The sequence below is a fragment of the Cnephaeus nilssonii genome (genome assembly GCF_951640355.1).
Source record: "Cnephaeus nilssonii genome assembly, chromosome: 11".
NCBI lineage: Eukaryota > Metazoa > Chordata > Mammalia > Chiroptera > Vespertilionidae > Cnephaeus > Cnephaeus nilssonii.
In genome coordinates this window covers 79348985-79364132 of record NC_137082.1, presented here as the reverse complement: position 1 = coordinate 79364132, position 15148 = coordinate 79348985, and the positions used below count along the sequence as shown (strand labels likewise).

General features: G+C 48.2%; 1 pseudogene across 1 annotated transcript; it reads left to right on the top strand.

Moving 5' to 3' along the window:
- The first annotated feature begins 10135 nt into the window (after positions 1–10135).
- Positions 10136–10376, top strand: LOC307106689 (peptidyl-prolyl cis-trans isomerase NIMA-interacting 4-like; annotated as a pseudogene). The gene has a single exon. The product of its transcript is annotated as a peptidyl-prolyl cis-trans isomerase NIMA-interacting 4-like (transcript).
- Positions 10377–15148: the final 4772 nt, after the last annotated feature.

Genomic DNA, 15148 nt, shown 5'->3' with positions numbered 1-15148 from the left:
TAGTCAATACCTACGAAAACATTATAGATCATTCTTATTTGATCATAACAAGGCAGTTCAGTTCTGTTTTATAATGGTCATAAGTAAAAATAAATAACCAATTTTGCCTCAATGAGATAAAATCAATATTTCTCCTTTGTAATATGCTTCTCAGAAAGAAAATTCACAAATTAGTCTCATTTCTAAAGGCCTGGTAGCAAATCACTCAGAGGTATAAATTATTTTTCAAGTCAGCAGGAAATGGGCCAAAACACACTATCCGTATTTTGCAGGTGCCCGACAACCTCATAGTGGCTCGACTTAGAGTAATTTTTACAGATGATTACAACGGATATATATCCTTGTGCACCTTAGAACAACACAATCTAATTCTTTTTTGTGACCAAGCATAACATAAAATGAGATTTATCTGTGTGCTCACAATATCTATTAGGTGCTGTGGAGATGGCGATGGGGTGAGCTACCTGTTTATTCGGTAAGACATTGTCACTGATAGTGTTCTGACACTTACGATAAATGCAGTTTCAGCAGCATGGCTATAAAAGTCATTCCCAGTGTTTATTTTTTTCCTCTTAAAACTCCCAAGTTTACAGTAACAGTGATCGGGAGAAAATGTGAACTTTTTCTTCCAGGTATTCATCAGCTTTTCTGATTCCTTTGTGACTTTTTAGTTAAGGTCTTAGGCAATGTAAATGGCCTAAATATAATCGAGCACCTAACTTAGTTAAGGAATAGGTAAGAAAGAAGTAAAGATCATAAGCTTTTAGAAGTTAAAAACATATGCTTTGCCCAATAATTTGGCAAAAAGAAAAGAAAAATAAATGCAATTTCAAATATTTTCATGATTTATAACTTTTTTCAAGCAACTCAAAAATATGAAAATATGGGGAGGTTTGTATATTGCACAAGAGTCAAATAAAAATACATATGACCAATAAAATGCATTATTTAGTTTGTCAGGGATTTTTGCTTATTTTTTTTTATATTGTTTCTTGTTTGCTGATTATTGAATACTAGTGGCCCAGTGCACGAAATTCATGCCAGGGGGTGGGGGGGTAGCCCTTAGCTGGGCCTGCACCCTCTCCAATCTGGGACCCCTTGAAGGATGTCCTACTGCCAGTTTACAGGGATTGGGCCTAAACCGGCAGTCGGAAATCCCTCTCGCAATCTGGGACTGCTGGTTCCTAACCATTCACCTGCCTGCCTGCCTGCCTGATTGCCCCTAGCCACTCTACCTGCCGGCCTGCTCGCCGCCAACTGACCCCGCTGCCGGCCTGCTCGCCCCCAAATGCCCCCCACCAGCCTGATCACCCCCAACTGCCCCCCCCACTGGCCTGCTCACCCCTCAACTGCCCCCCCTGCTGGCCTGCTCACTCCAAACTGCCCCCCCCAATGTCCTGATCACCTCCAACTGATCCCCACTGATGTCCTGCTTGCCCCCAACTGGCCCCTCTGCTTGTCTGCTTACCCCCAGTGGCCCCAACCCCCACCAGCCTGATCACCCACAACTGCCGTCCCATCCTGGCCTAATCACCCACAACTGCCCTCCCCTCTTGGCCTCTAACTGCCTCTACCTTGGCCCTGCCACCGTGGCTTTGTCCAGAAGAACGTTCGGAAGGTCTCCTAGAAGGTCTCCCAGTCTAATTAGCATATTACCCTTTATTAGTATAGATAGAGGTCTGGTGCACAGGTGGAGGCTGGCTAGTTTACCCTGAAGGGTGTCCCAGATCAGGGTGGGTGTTCCCTTGGGGCGTGGGGTAGCCTGAGCGAGGGGCCTGTGGTGGTTTGCAGGCTGGCCATGCCCCCATGGGGTGAGGGTCCCCACTGGGGGGATGTGGCCAGCCTGGGTGAGGGACTGAAGGCTGTTTTCAAGCTGGCCACACCCCCTTCAGGGTGGGGGTCCCCGTTAGGGTGCCTGGCCAGCCTGGGTGAGGAGCTGAGGACTGTTTTCAGGCTGGCCACACCCCCTTCAAAGTGGGGGTCCCCACTGGGGTGCCTGGCCAGCCTGGGTGAGGGCCTGATGGCTGTGTGCAGGCTGGCCACAGCCCCTTCAGGGTGGGGGGTCCTGCTGGGGTGCCTGGCCAGCCTGGGTGAGCGGCTGAGGGCCATTTTCAGGCTGGCCACACCCCCTTCAGGGTGGGGGTCCCTGCTGGGGTGCCTGGCCATCCTGGGTGAGGAGCTGAGGGCTGTTTTCAGGTTGGCCACAGCCCCCAGCGATCTAGGCTCCCAGCCCCTCCTTTTTTCTTTTTTTTTTTTTCTTTTTTTTCTGCCCCTCCTTGAGCAGAGGCCAGGGCTGGCTGGAAGCAAGTATCTGGGATTTATTTATTTTCTACTAGAGGCCCGGTGCACGAAATTCCCTCAGCCCAGCTTGCACCCTCTCTAATATGGGACCCCTCGGGGGATGTCCAACTGCAGGTTTAGGCCCGATCCCTGTGGAATCGGGCCTAAACCTGCAGTTGGACATCCCTCTCACACGGATCGCCCCAGGCACCCCCAGGGAGCGGCCACGCCCCCATGCCACGCCCCCTGGGGTGCCGATCGCCCCAGGCACCCCCGGGGAGCGGCGGCACGGGCGCGGCCACGCCCCCCCGGGGTGCCCATCTCCCCAGGCAACCCCGGGGAGCAATGGCAGGGGCGTGGCCACGCCCCCCGGGGTGCCGATTGCCCCAGGCACCCCCGGGGAGCAGCCACGCCCCCTTGCCATGACCCCAGGGGGTGCCGATCGCCCCAGGCACCCCCAGGGAGCAATGGCAGGGGCGTGGCCACGCCCCCCCGGAGTGCCGATAGCCCCAGGCACCCCTGGGGAGCGGCCACGCCCCTATGCCACGCCCACCCGGGGGTGCCCATCGCCCCAGGCACCCCTGGGGAGCGGCCACGCCCCCATGCCATGCCCCCCAGGGTGCCGATTGCCCCAGGCACCCCCGGGGAGTGGCAGCATGAGCGCGGCCACGCCCTCCGGGGTGCCGATCACCCCAGGCACCCCCAGGGAGCGGGCATGGGCGCAGCCACGCCCCCCCCCAGGGTGCTGATGGCCCCAGGCACCCCTGGGGAGCAGCGGCACGGGCGCGGCCACGCCCCCCCCGGGGTGCCGATCGCCCCAGGCACCCCCGGGGAGCGGGCACGGGCGCGGCCACGCCCCCCCAGGGTGCCGATCGCCCCAGGCACCCCCGGGGAGCGGCAGCATGGGCGCGGCTACGCCCCCCGGGGTGCCGATCACCCCAGGCACCCCCGGGGAGCAGGCACGGGTGTGGTCACGCCCCCCGGGGTGCCGATCACCCCAGGCACCCCCGGGGAGCGGGCATGGGCGCGGCCACGCCCCCCCAGGGTGCCGATCGCCCCAGGCACCCCCGGGGAGCGGCAGCATGGGTGCGGCTACGCCCCCCGGGATGCCGATCGCCCCAGGCATCCCCGGGGAGCAGCGGCACGGGCGCGGCCACGCCCCCCCCCGGTGCCGATCACCCCAGGCACCCCCGGGGAGCGGGCACGGGCGCGGCCACGCCCCCCCAGGGTGCCGATCACCCCAGGCACCCCCGGGGAGCGGCAGCATGGGTGCGGCTACGCCCCCCGGGATGCCGATCGCCCTGGCATCCCCGGGGAGCAGCGGCACGGGCGCGGCCACGCCCCCCCGGGGTGCCGATCACCCCAGGCACCCCCGGGGAGCAGCTGCACGGGCGAGGTCACGCCCCCCGGGGTGCCGATCACCCCAGGCACCCCCGGGGAGCAGCTGCACGGGCGTGGCCACGCCCCCCGGGTGCCTATCACCCCAGGCACCCCCGGGGAACGGCAGCACGGGCGCGGCCACGCCCCCCCGGGGTGCCGATCGCCCCAGGCACCCCCGGGGAGCGGCCACGCCCCCATACCACGCCCCCCGGGGTGCCGATCACACCAGGCACCCCCGGGGAGCAGCTACACGGGCGTGACCACGCCCCCCCGGGTGCCTATCACCCCAGGCACCCCCCGGGAGCGGGCACGGGCGCGGCCACGCCCCCCCGGGGTGCCGATCACCCCAGGCACCCCCGGGGAGCAGCTGCACGGGCGTGGTCACGCCCCCCAGGGTGCCGATCACCCCAGGCACCCCCGGGGAGCAGCTGCACGGGGGTGGTCACGCCCCCGGGGTGCCGATCACCCCAGGCACCCCCGGGGAGCAGCTGCACGGGCGTGGCCACGCCCCCCCGGGGTGCCGATCACCCCAGGCACCCCCGGGGAGCGGGCACGGGCGCGGCCACGCCCCCCCGGGGTGCCGATCACCCCAGGCACCCCCGGGGAGCGGCAGCACGGGCGTGGTCACGCCCCCCAGGGGTGCCTATCACCCCAGGCACCCCCAGGGAGCGGTCACGGGCGCGGCCACGCCCCCCGGGGTGCCGATCACCCCAGGCACCCCAGGGGAGCAGCGGCTCGGGCGCGGCCACTGGGCACCGCCATCTTGATTTTATCAACGGTCGACAGGCCACCCGGAGTCCCGCCCTCAGCCTCCGCTGGCCCAATCATGGGCATAGCGGAGGTGCGGTCAATTTGCATATTTCTCTATTATAAGGTAAGATAATTGAAACTTTGTAGCCTTGAGCAGAGGCCAGGGCTGGCCAGGGTAGGTGGGAAGCTTGGCTTCCTCCATCACTGGGGGCAACCCAAGCCTCCTGCTCGCTCCAGCTCCATCGCCACCGCCATCTTGGTTGGGTTAATTTGCATACTCACTCCTGATTGGCTGATGGGCGTGGCTTGTGGGCATAGCAGAGGTACGGTCAATTTGCATGTTTCTCTTTTATTAGTGTAGATTATGGGAATAAATGTACAAAGGCAAAAGCATATTTTTAGAATATGTCATCAGGTCATGGACGAGGGTTTTCCAACAATAGTTGTGGTGTGTCCCCTGTTTGATTAGTCTTTTCAGAACAGCAGAACCAACTACCCACCACTGCCCACTGGAACTCATGCCATCCACTCAGGCTCAGAAATAACATAAGCATTTAAACATCACTTTGATGGCAGTGTATGCAAATAAAACAGCATAACACCCATAATACTTTTGAAACCTTATTTCCTTCAGTGTTAAAACATGATGCAGCTATTTTTAAGAATACCTTTGTGTGTATAATTATAGGAAAACATGTACAATGGAGTCTTATTCAGAACTCTGAACTGAAGACGAAGAATCCTGCCATCCAGAGGGAGGCGCTCTTCCCCACGTCCCTCTTCCCCTCCTGGGTCCCACATTTATCAATGAGACCTCTTTGTGAGGCTGATATTCCCCTCATCTTCTTATGTACCCATTCATCAGTCCACACCAGTGTGGAGTAGTGTAGAGTAAAAGACTCCTTCAGTTGCAACTTTAGCAAAAGAGAAGACTGGAAGGAAGTACAGAGAACATTTAATGGGGTATGGTAAGAGGACTGAATTCAAAATTGGAATTCTGGGTTCTGCTTCTGACTCTTTCCTTAACTACAGTGATGCTCGCTAATTCCTTAATTTCACTTTACCCCTATCCTATATAATAAAAGCCTAATATGCTAAGTGTCTGATCATCTGGTTGGCCATTCAATCAATCAAAGCATAGTATGCTAATGACTAGAGGCCCAATGCATGAAATTCATGCAAGTGTAGGCCTTCCTTCCCCTGGCTGCTGGCACAGGCTTCCCTTTGCACCTGGGGCCCGGGCATCCCTCCAGCCACCAGCAGGCACCCAGGACCCGGGCTTCTCTTGCAGCCCTGGCTTCTTCTGGAAGGACAGAAGGACGTCAAGTCTAATTAGTATATTACACTTTTATTATTATAGATATGCTAAGGCCACTCAACCACTCGCTATGACATGCACTGACCACCAGGGGGCAGACAGTCAACCGGTCGACCAGTCGCTATGATGTGCACTGACCACCAGGGAGCAGATGCCCTGACCAGTAGGTTAGCTTAGCTGCTGCGGTCCGGCTGATCGGGACTGAGTGAGGTGGGCCAGACACATTATGGAGCCCTCCCTTGGTCCCTCCCTGGCCCCAATCGTGCACCAGAAGGGTCCCTTGGCCTGGCCTGAGCCCTCTCACAATCCAGGCTGAGGGACCACCCTTGCCCCCGAGTGCACGAATTTCATGCACCAGGCCTCTAGTTTATATAGTCATGCACCGCATAACAACATTTCAGTTAATGACAGACTGCATATACAACAGTGGTCCCATTAGGTTATAACAGCTGAAAAATTCCTAATGCCTAGTGATGTCATAGCCCGTGGCCACCGGAACATAGTAATGGAATGATTACTCATGTGTTTGTGGTGATGCTGCCGTAAACAAACTCACTGCACTGCCGCTCATACAAAGGTCTCTAGCACATACAATTATCAGTATGTATGATACACAATCCTTGATAATGATAATAAATGACCGTTGCTGGTTTATGTATTTACTATACTATATTTTTTATTGTAATTTCAGTGTGCACTATTCCTGCTTACCAAAAAATAAATAAAATAGCTGTAAAACAGCATGCGTGTTCCACAGGCAGAAGCCTCATACATCTAGTATTTGCCATGCCTCCTAATCGCATCATTCTCTCCTGAGCTTGATTTAATCTCTTGTTTTGTACAGTAACATGCTCTGCAGGTTTGTGGCCTAGGAGCAATGGGCTGTACCATAGAGCCTCAGTGTGTGGTGGGCTGGTCCATCTCGGTCGGTGTAAATGCACTTTATGATGTTTGTACAATGACGAGTTCGCCTAACGATGCATTTCTCAGAACGTATCCCCATTGTTCAGTGGGGTGCACACTATATGTAACAGAAAGGGTTGGACTAGACTCCAAGACTCCTTTCAGATCCTTAGGAATTCCCAACTTTAGGCTCTTGACTAAAAAGCTGCTTCCTTCACCCTCTCACCAGGTGGCTGATTTTATATAAACGACCTGGAACGACAAAACCTGTCACCGCCTGCCAGCCGAGTGTGCGTAGCTGACCTCCATTCCACATGGCCTGTGTCTGTATGGCTGACTGGCTTGACTATTTGCAAGTCAGCCTCCCAGCAATTCATCTTATCCTGGCAAGTTGGAAACAATTTAGAGGTTAAGACAACTGGAGTAATCCGACCGTGAAATGGCCACTCCCTGGCTCCACTTTGGCACAGAACCAGCCTTTTGTTGTCTGATGTAGCTGCGCCTCATTCTTACAGCACTGAGCTCCAAAATCTAATATACTGAGGCTTATTTGTGAGAAGATGACAGAGTACCACTGCCACTGAGAGACTGCCCAGCCATGTCCTCTTATACAGGTGAAGCAGGCAAAGAGCGGCACCACCCAAGTCCAAGAGCAAGAAATGGGCCACCCTGAGGGAGGGCCACCTGCACCTTGTCCCCACCATCTCCTCTCCCAGAAAAGCCACGTCAACAGAGGAAAGGAAAGATAGCATGTTTGACAACTGAAAGGACTCATGAAAAATGGAGGAAAAGTACAATTTGATTTTCAGCACTTCAATGTTCATAATAAATTCCTGCTAACTAAAAGGACACATTTGTCTTGGGGAAAGGCAAGGGGTCAAGTTAACACCATGGACTCAAAGGTCAGAATCATGAAACAATTCATGTTTATTCTAACTCCGTGGTACATTTTTATGGAGCCATACAGTTTTAAATGTCCGTATGTCAAAAGTAAGCCCTGCTGGTGGAAACAGTTTTTCTTATGACATCAGTTAGGAACTACCATCCTAAGTGCTACTGGACTGTAAAGCATATTTTGGGAAATACTCTTACAAATATCTCTGACCTGTGGCACTGAGAGGACAACTTTTAGGTTGAATGTTACTGAAAAGGCATATTCTACTTTGTAGAAGTCTCTGACTATACTTCCCTCCAACGTCACTTCATTGAACGTCACTCCCTACTATAGGGTAGAGCCGTGGTCGGCAAACTCCGGCTCGCGAGCCACATGCGGCTCTTTGGCCCTTTGAGTGTGGCTCTTCCACAAAATACCACGGCCTGGGCAAGTCTATTTTGAAGAAGTGGCGTTAGGACAAGTTTAAGTTTAAAAAATTTGGCTCTCAAAAGAAATTTCAATCGTTGTACTGTTGAAATTTGGCTCTGTTGACTAATGAGTTTGCCGACCACTGGAGAGCAATCCAAAAATTTAATACAGGGTGGGATGAAAGTAGTTTTACAGTTGTATGTGAAACACAGAGTTTATTCTTGTGTTATTCATTAAATATTGCATTACATTATTTTTCCATGCAAACAACAATAAACCTACTTTTGCCCCCACCCTGTTTGTTTTTTTTAACTGTAATCTACACTTACACATGAATTAGCTCATTTGAATCTCACAACAATCCTATTCTCAAAATATCTGAATATCTCAATATGACACAACTGTTAAGGGCTGCCCTTGGAATCCTGATCTCAAACCTGGTACTTTTCCATTGCACAAAACAAAAAACCACCAACAAACACAACTCACAGAATTGCATTGGGCAATCAGATTCAGTGTTAGAGTTTGGAAGACAAGAGAGTCAGGAATCCAAGCAAATGGGACCCAGAGGACACTCAGTAAAAGTTCCAACTCCAAGTGGTAACTGAGATAAGTAGAATGAGGTGGCACCAAGCACAGTTTCATTCATCAAACCCTAGTTCTTAAGTCTTTTATGACGCTGACATGAATATATCCATTAGCCATTTAAGTGATTTTCATGCTTTATGGAGCATTTTTAGAGAATTATGAAATGCCCTTTTCCCTTTTAAATTACTTTACCCCAAAATAATGACTGAGCTTCTGACACCTTCACTAGTAAAAAAAAAAAAAAAAAAATTAAAAAAAATTGTGGACTGAGATTTTAGTATTTAATCAAATCCAGCATTCCTTCATTAAAATTAAAATAAATTTTAAAATATTTGTCCTCTATAACCAGTGAGTAAGTGGACATCAATGAAACAGTATTTGTACATGAACCCATTTCTGAAACAAGCTACTTAAAACTGAAATATGCACACAGCCTACATTAGACCACTGAAAGTCACATTGCAGAACCTGATTATAGCTTAAAATATGTTGCCCGATTCCCCAGCATCATTCATTTCAAGGATATAGAATGACAGGCAAATGGAGCTGACTAAAATAAATTGCATTGCTCTGCACATCCAGTGAAGCTCACATTAAAAAAAGGAAGAAAAGAAAAATAAAAACACAAAAAACATCTATTCTCACCAATTGAAAGTAAACTCAAGTCTGAATGGAAGCATGTCTCCTCACTTCTGTAAGAGAAAATACAATTTAAAATACAGCTGAGATGTTCACTGAGCAGGAAAGCAAACTTTGGTGATGGAAGCATCCTGTTTGCTTCACACGACTGCTCTGTGGATTTTGAAAGATGGATTTGTGTTTTCCGTTTCTAGGTATCAAATAAAACGAAGAGGTGTGCATTGCCCCAATAGATGTTCAATATGATGTGGGTCATACAAGGTCATACTTCCAAATACTTCAGATCTCTGGAGAATTCACTATGCTTCATGCAACATTTATTTTCTTGGTTGAGCTAGACTTTTGTCAGGAATCTCAAAACTGTTATGATATGATGAATTGTGGCTACAAGAATAATTTTTTCCCTTAACTCACACATGTAGCTTTTTCTAAGGCTGAGTCTATATAGCACACAAAGGGCTCATTGAGAGGTTCAAATATGTCCATCAAAAATTGCTTTCCTTAATTCATGAGGCAAATATCTTGAGTGATTGATTTGGGTATTAATTTGATGAGTTTTTTGGCATTGTGAAAATACAGCCTTAGTTTTAACAAGGATTTGCTGCAGATCCTAGAAAATAAACTTGTCAAGTGACAAAGGTCTTTACACTATCTGTGGTCAATTACTGAAGAGCCGGAGAGTTCAATTTAATGTAATTGTGCAGATAAATAGATGTTAAGCTTTGATACCTAGATACTAGATTTCCATAGAAAGGCACCAGAAATTTCATTTAAAATTATATAATGTTTAGACAGTTGAGAGTTCAACGTCAAGTTTCCTAAATGTCCCCCCAAAGGAAAAAGTGGTTCTGGAAAGGGTGGAAAAGGGGGAGCAGCATTTGGGAGTGACAGTTCTGACAAGAAGTTTCAGGGTCCCAAAGGTGATGGCAATGCAGGAAGGTCAGACAAATTTGTGTGAAAAACATGGAAAAATCATGGAAGCCTTGGAAACGTTAAAGTCTGAAATAATATTCAATGAAATGGCCACACAAAATGGTGTAGATAAAGTCAGACAAGGGGGCGACTTGGGTTGGCTGACCAGAGGGTCCATGGTAGGACCATGTCAAAGCAACATTTGCTTTGCCTATAAGTGGGCTGGACAAGTCTGTGTTTACAGACCCTCCAATTAAGACAAAATTTGGATATCATATTATTATGGTTGAAGGCAGAAAATAAAATTGTATGGAACACTGAAAAAATTATTTAATGTTTAATTAATTTAATCTGAACATTTTTAAAGGGTAATAATTATATGTACTCACAATTCCCATTTTGTTCTGATGAATTTATTCCTCCACCTATCACCTATTCTTCTCCAACTTTTTTTCCCCTTTCCTGAAAGAACAATATCCAACCCTTTAAGTTCTAAATCAGGAACAAAATCTCCAAAGCCTTCTGGGCCAGGCAGGCAATACACTTGGTTGAAGTGAGCAGGACATGGATGCACTTATGTACATTGGGGAGGAAGCAGGCAGCATTCAATCCCACCCGCTTTTGTTTACTTCAGGCCTGGCTTGTTCTCTCTCATCTTGGGCAGAAAGAGTAATATTGTGTATATAGCCCATGCCAAAGATTTCCATGTAGCTTAAAGTTTAGACCAATAGTCTGGGGTTATAGGAGAAGTTAGCTTGGAAAAGAAGTGATCCCACAATGAGGCTAAGTGGGTGGGGGTTTTCTGAAAAGGGGAAGACTAACTTGTGAGCTCCTGATGATCTCAGCTCATTGTTCTTTTTTTTTTTAATATATTTTATTGATTTTTTTACAGAGAGGAAGAGAGAGGGATAGAGAGTTAGAAACATCGATGAGAGAGAAACATCGATCAGTTGCCTCTTGCACACCCCCTACTGGGGATGTGCCCACAACCAAGGTACATGCCCTTGACAGGAATCGAACCTGGGACCCTTGAGTCCGCAGGCCGACGCTCTATCCACTGAGCCAAACCGGTTTTGGCTCAGCTCATTGTTCTTGATGTTGATGCTATAGTGGGCGTAAAAGGCTGGGGCAGTAAACAATAAGGAACGAGCATTATGAATCTATGATCCTGTAATTTTTCATTCCTTATTCATCTATTCAACCAAAGCTTTAAGCATCTTTGTGTGCCACATTCCATGTTACATGTGGGAAAACAAAAACTCTGAAGTCAAAAAGAACTCAAAAGAAACATGGTTGTTTCTATTTGGGAACTTGATAAAAAAAAAAAGATGAGTAGAGAGCTTAAATGAAAGAGATAAAAGTGAAAGGCCCCAAATGGACCTAGTGATATCAAGCTGACCAAAGACAAGGGAAGAAAAGTCCTGCTTTAGTCCCAGAGAACACTGGCAGCTAAAGCAAGGACAGGAAACAAGGATGCATGGCTGGAGAGACGGGAGCCTTTTGATGGAAGAGGTGGAAGACAGGGAGTAAGAAGTAAGGTTAGAGGGGTATGGAGAGGATCTCCCAACACTCAATTTTGTAATTTAGACCTTGTCCTGCAGGTAGGAAGTTGCCATACGGTCCTGAAGTGTTTTTTCTCAGCAAGCTTTATTTGCTTTGTAAAACATATTGCTATTTTATGATACACATGTGGACTCTAAGGGTCAGAACTATGGCAATTTTCCAATACCAACATGTTTACTAAGCAGAAATGGCACTCAAACCCAAGATTTAAATCTGCAAACTCAGGGCTCTCTCTATGAGAAGAAAAAACCTTTACCGACAGCACAATAGCACCTGCTTTGTATCTCCACAAGTGCCCACAGATGCATCTGAAAACCATAACAATCAAAAAGGGACTAAAAATCCATATGCAGAATTTTAAAGGTCATTTGGTTTGGATGGCAGGAATGAAATTATGCCCAATTTTCCACCATCATGCTGCTCCCATGTGCAGAGCCAGGAGCCTCACGCTTTGGCTCATCTGAGCACTTTCAGGGGAGAGCATCTGTGCCGACCAGACCTCGCCAGGGCCAGAGCTGGAAAAATCACAACAAAACACCAAAGTCCACCACCATTAAAGCCAGGAGGAAGTCTGGACTCAGAGGTTTTCCCACCCAGTTGAGCAAACCCAATTGCTTTAGGTCAAACTATAAAAATATATGATCATCTGCCCAGCTGTTGTGGCTCAGCAGTTGAGCATGGACCTATAAACCAGGAGGTCATGGCTCGATTCCTGGTCACGGCATATGCCCAGGTTGTGAGCTAGATCCCCAGTAGGGGGACATGCAGGCAACAGCGAATCAATGATTCTCTCATCATTGATGTTTCTATATCTCTCTCCCTCTTTCTTCCTCTCTGAAATCAATAAAAATATCATATATATATATATATATCCAAAACAACATGTAAAGAAGAATATGAACTTATTACATATTGCCTCAATATTTCAAGTTTTGCTTTGTATTTTTTTTAAATATATTTTTACTTATTTCAGAGAGGAATGGAGAGGGAGAGAGAGATAGAAACATCAATGATGAGAGAGAATCATTGATAGGCTGCCTCCTGCATGCCCCCTACTGGGGATCAAGCCCACAACCCGGGCATGTGCCCTTGACCGGAATCGAACCCAGGACATTTCAGTCCACAGGCCAAGGCTCTATCCACGGAGCCAAACCAGCTAGGGTGAGTTTTGTTTTGTATTTACCTGTTACTGATAAAATGGGCAGAGACATCCTCACTGATGGGGCTGCTGATTAATTTCTCCTGGGCTTTTCAGAAAGAAAATTACTGCCAGGTTTCTACATCTCTCCACTCTCCAGTCTATGTCAATATCAGTCTCAGAGGGATCCACTCTAAGATGTCACTTGCCTCCTTGCAGTCAGCCAATTATATTATTTAATACTAGAGGCCCGGTACACAAAATTTGTGCACTTGGGGGCGGGGTCCCTCAGCCCACCTGCGCCCTCTCAAAGTCTGGGAGCCCTCAGGGGATGTCCAACTGCCAGCTTAGGCCCACTTCTTGGAACGGGTCGAAGCCAGCAGTTCTCAAAGCCAGCAGTCGTACATCCTTAGTGTTGCCACCGAGGCGGAAGAGGTTCCCCCCCACAGCCGTTGCGCTCACCAGCCATGAGGCTGGCTTCTGGCTGAGCAGCACTCCCCCTGTGGGAGTGCACTGACCACCAGGGGGCAGCTCCTGCATTCAGCGTCTGCCCCCTGGTGGTCAGTGCGCATCATAGCAACCAGGTGTTCCGAAGTTCGGTCGATTTGCATATTAGCCTTTTATTATATAGGATTAGTTCCTCCATGATAGTCTCAGGTTTCCTACTTATGGCCTGACCATTTAAGAGAAAAGGAGTGGATGACCAGTGTTCCCAGAGTTTTGTCTATTTCCTCTGGTTATGGAAATAAAATCAAATGTCCCTGAGTTTTCCAGCCTTCAGGAGGTCATCTTCCCTGTGACATCCAGTTACGACCAGTTAATCCCTGGCACTGATTCACTGCTTACAGCATTATCACCAGGTAGCACTGAGTAGGTGTCTGGCCAGGTAAACTAAACATTCATGGTAGTTATCTGTCTCTGATCTCTCTAAGGCTCCTTTGAATTGTTTCATACATGCTCTCCTAATCCACATAGCTTTGGCTCTCCTTGTTCCTCCTTATCCCAGACATGGCTACACATTTCTCTCTTTATTCCTCCAAGAACAACAGACAATAGGCTGAAGTTTTGGCAAATCTTTCTAAAGACTTAGGGATGAGATAAGGAAAACTGGGTATTCTTGGATATTGTTCCCAGAGTCCACTGACATAGTTCTATCTACCAAAGGCTTCCTCTTGGGCTTCTCTTCCCTTAGCCCTCTGCCTTTCACTACATTGTCTGATATTTTATGCATGTATTTCTGGTGGTGGTGGTGGGGTGGTAGTGAGGGTGATCTTATCTTCAACAGATGAAAATTTTTGACCATCACCCCCTCAATTGAAAATACAGGCCTCCAAACCTCTTTTAGACCCAACAAAGAAGAATGTCTCACTTCCCCTACACTATTTTCATCAGCCTGCCAAGGTTATCCTACAGTTGATCACACTGAGATGTCACTCTGCTGCACTGATGGCAGATGTTTCCATTATAATTATGTGCACATTAGTGCCTTGTTTTCTGGGCCACCTCCATTACAGAGAACTTATGCAAAACCAAAAGGCCCAGCAGCATGAATATTTTCCAACAGACCCATAGATTAATATAGAAACACACCTAAGGAATCTTTGAATAACATCTTGTCCCTGAGACATTACTTTGTTAACAACTTGTTTCTGGGAATATACCATTCTGCATTCATATTCTTATGGGTATTACCTCTTCAGCCCATCTCTTGGCTTGATTCTTCAATTTATCCCTGGTGTTAACGGGGTAGATTACATTCATTTGACAGGTTTCAAATAATGACATAATTATTCTGCATGTAACATTTAGTGTGTTAGTCTGTCCAAGGATATTGCAAATATGATAGCATATATATTTTCAGGATTTTCACACAAAGGAAAATGGTTTTAGTGGATTCTTTCATAAGTAACACAGAAGTATAAAATAATACAACAGGTATGAAGACATTGATAATCAGACACAAATATGAATAAGGTATTGCCTCAGCCTTCGTCACTAGTAAGCATAATGGATATGAAGAACACAATTACCAAAAAAGATAAAAGTGAATATGAGCATACTTAAGGAGCAAAGAAGGTTTAACACTGGAGGTGATGTGTTGATTGGGTGTGAAGAATGAGCAGGGTTTGGAAGGGAAGAGCTGAGATATAAAGGTCAGCAGTGGAAGTCAGTGAGGTTGAGGGAAAGACATTTGGCAGGTGAGGAAAACAAAGAAAATAAACACTGATTAATTTCTAGGAATCAGGATTTTGGTTCAGAGTGGTGATGGACATATCACTTTTTCCACTGTTGCAAATTTGAGAGACATTTCCTATGTCTTCATTAAGCAGACAATTCTCAGGAAGGCCCTTTCTAGAAGGGAGAGAGACCATGT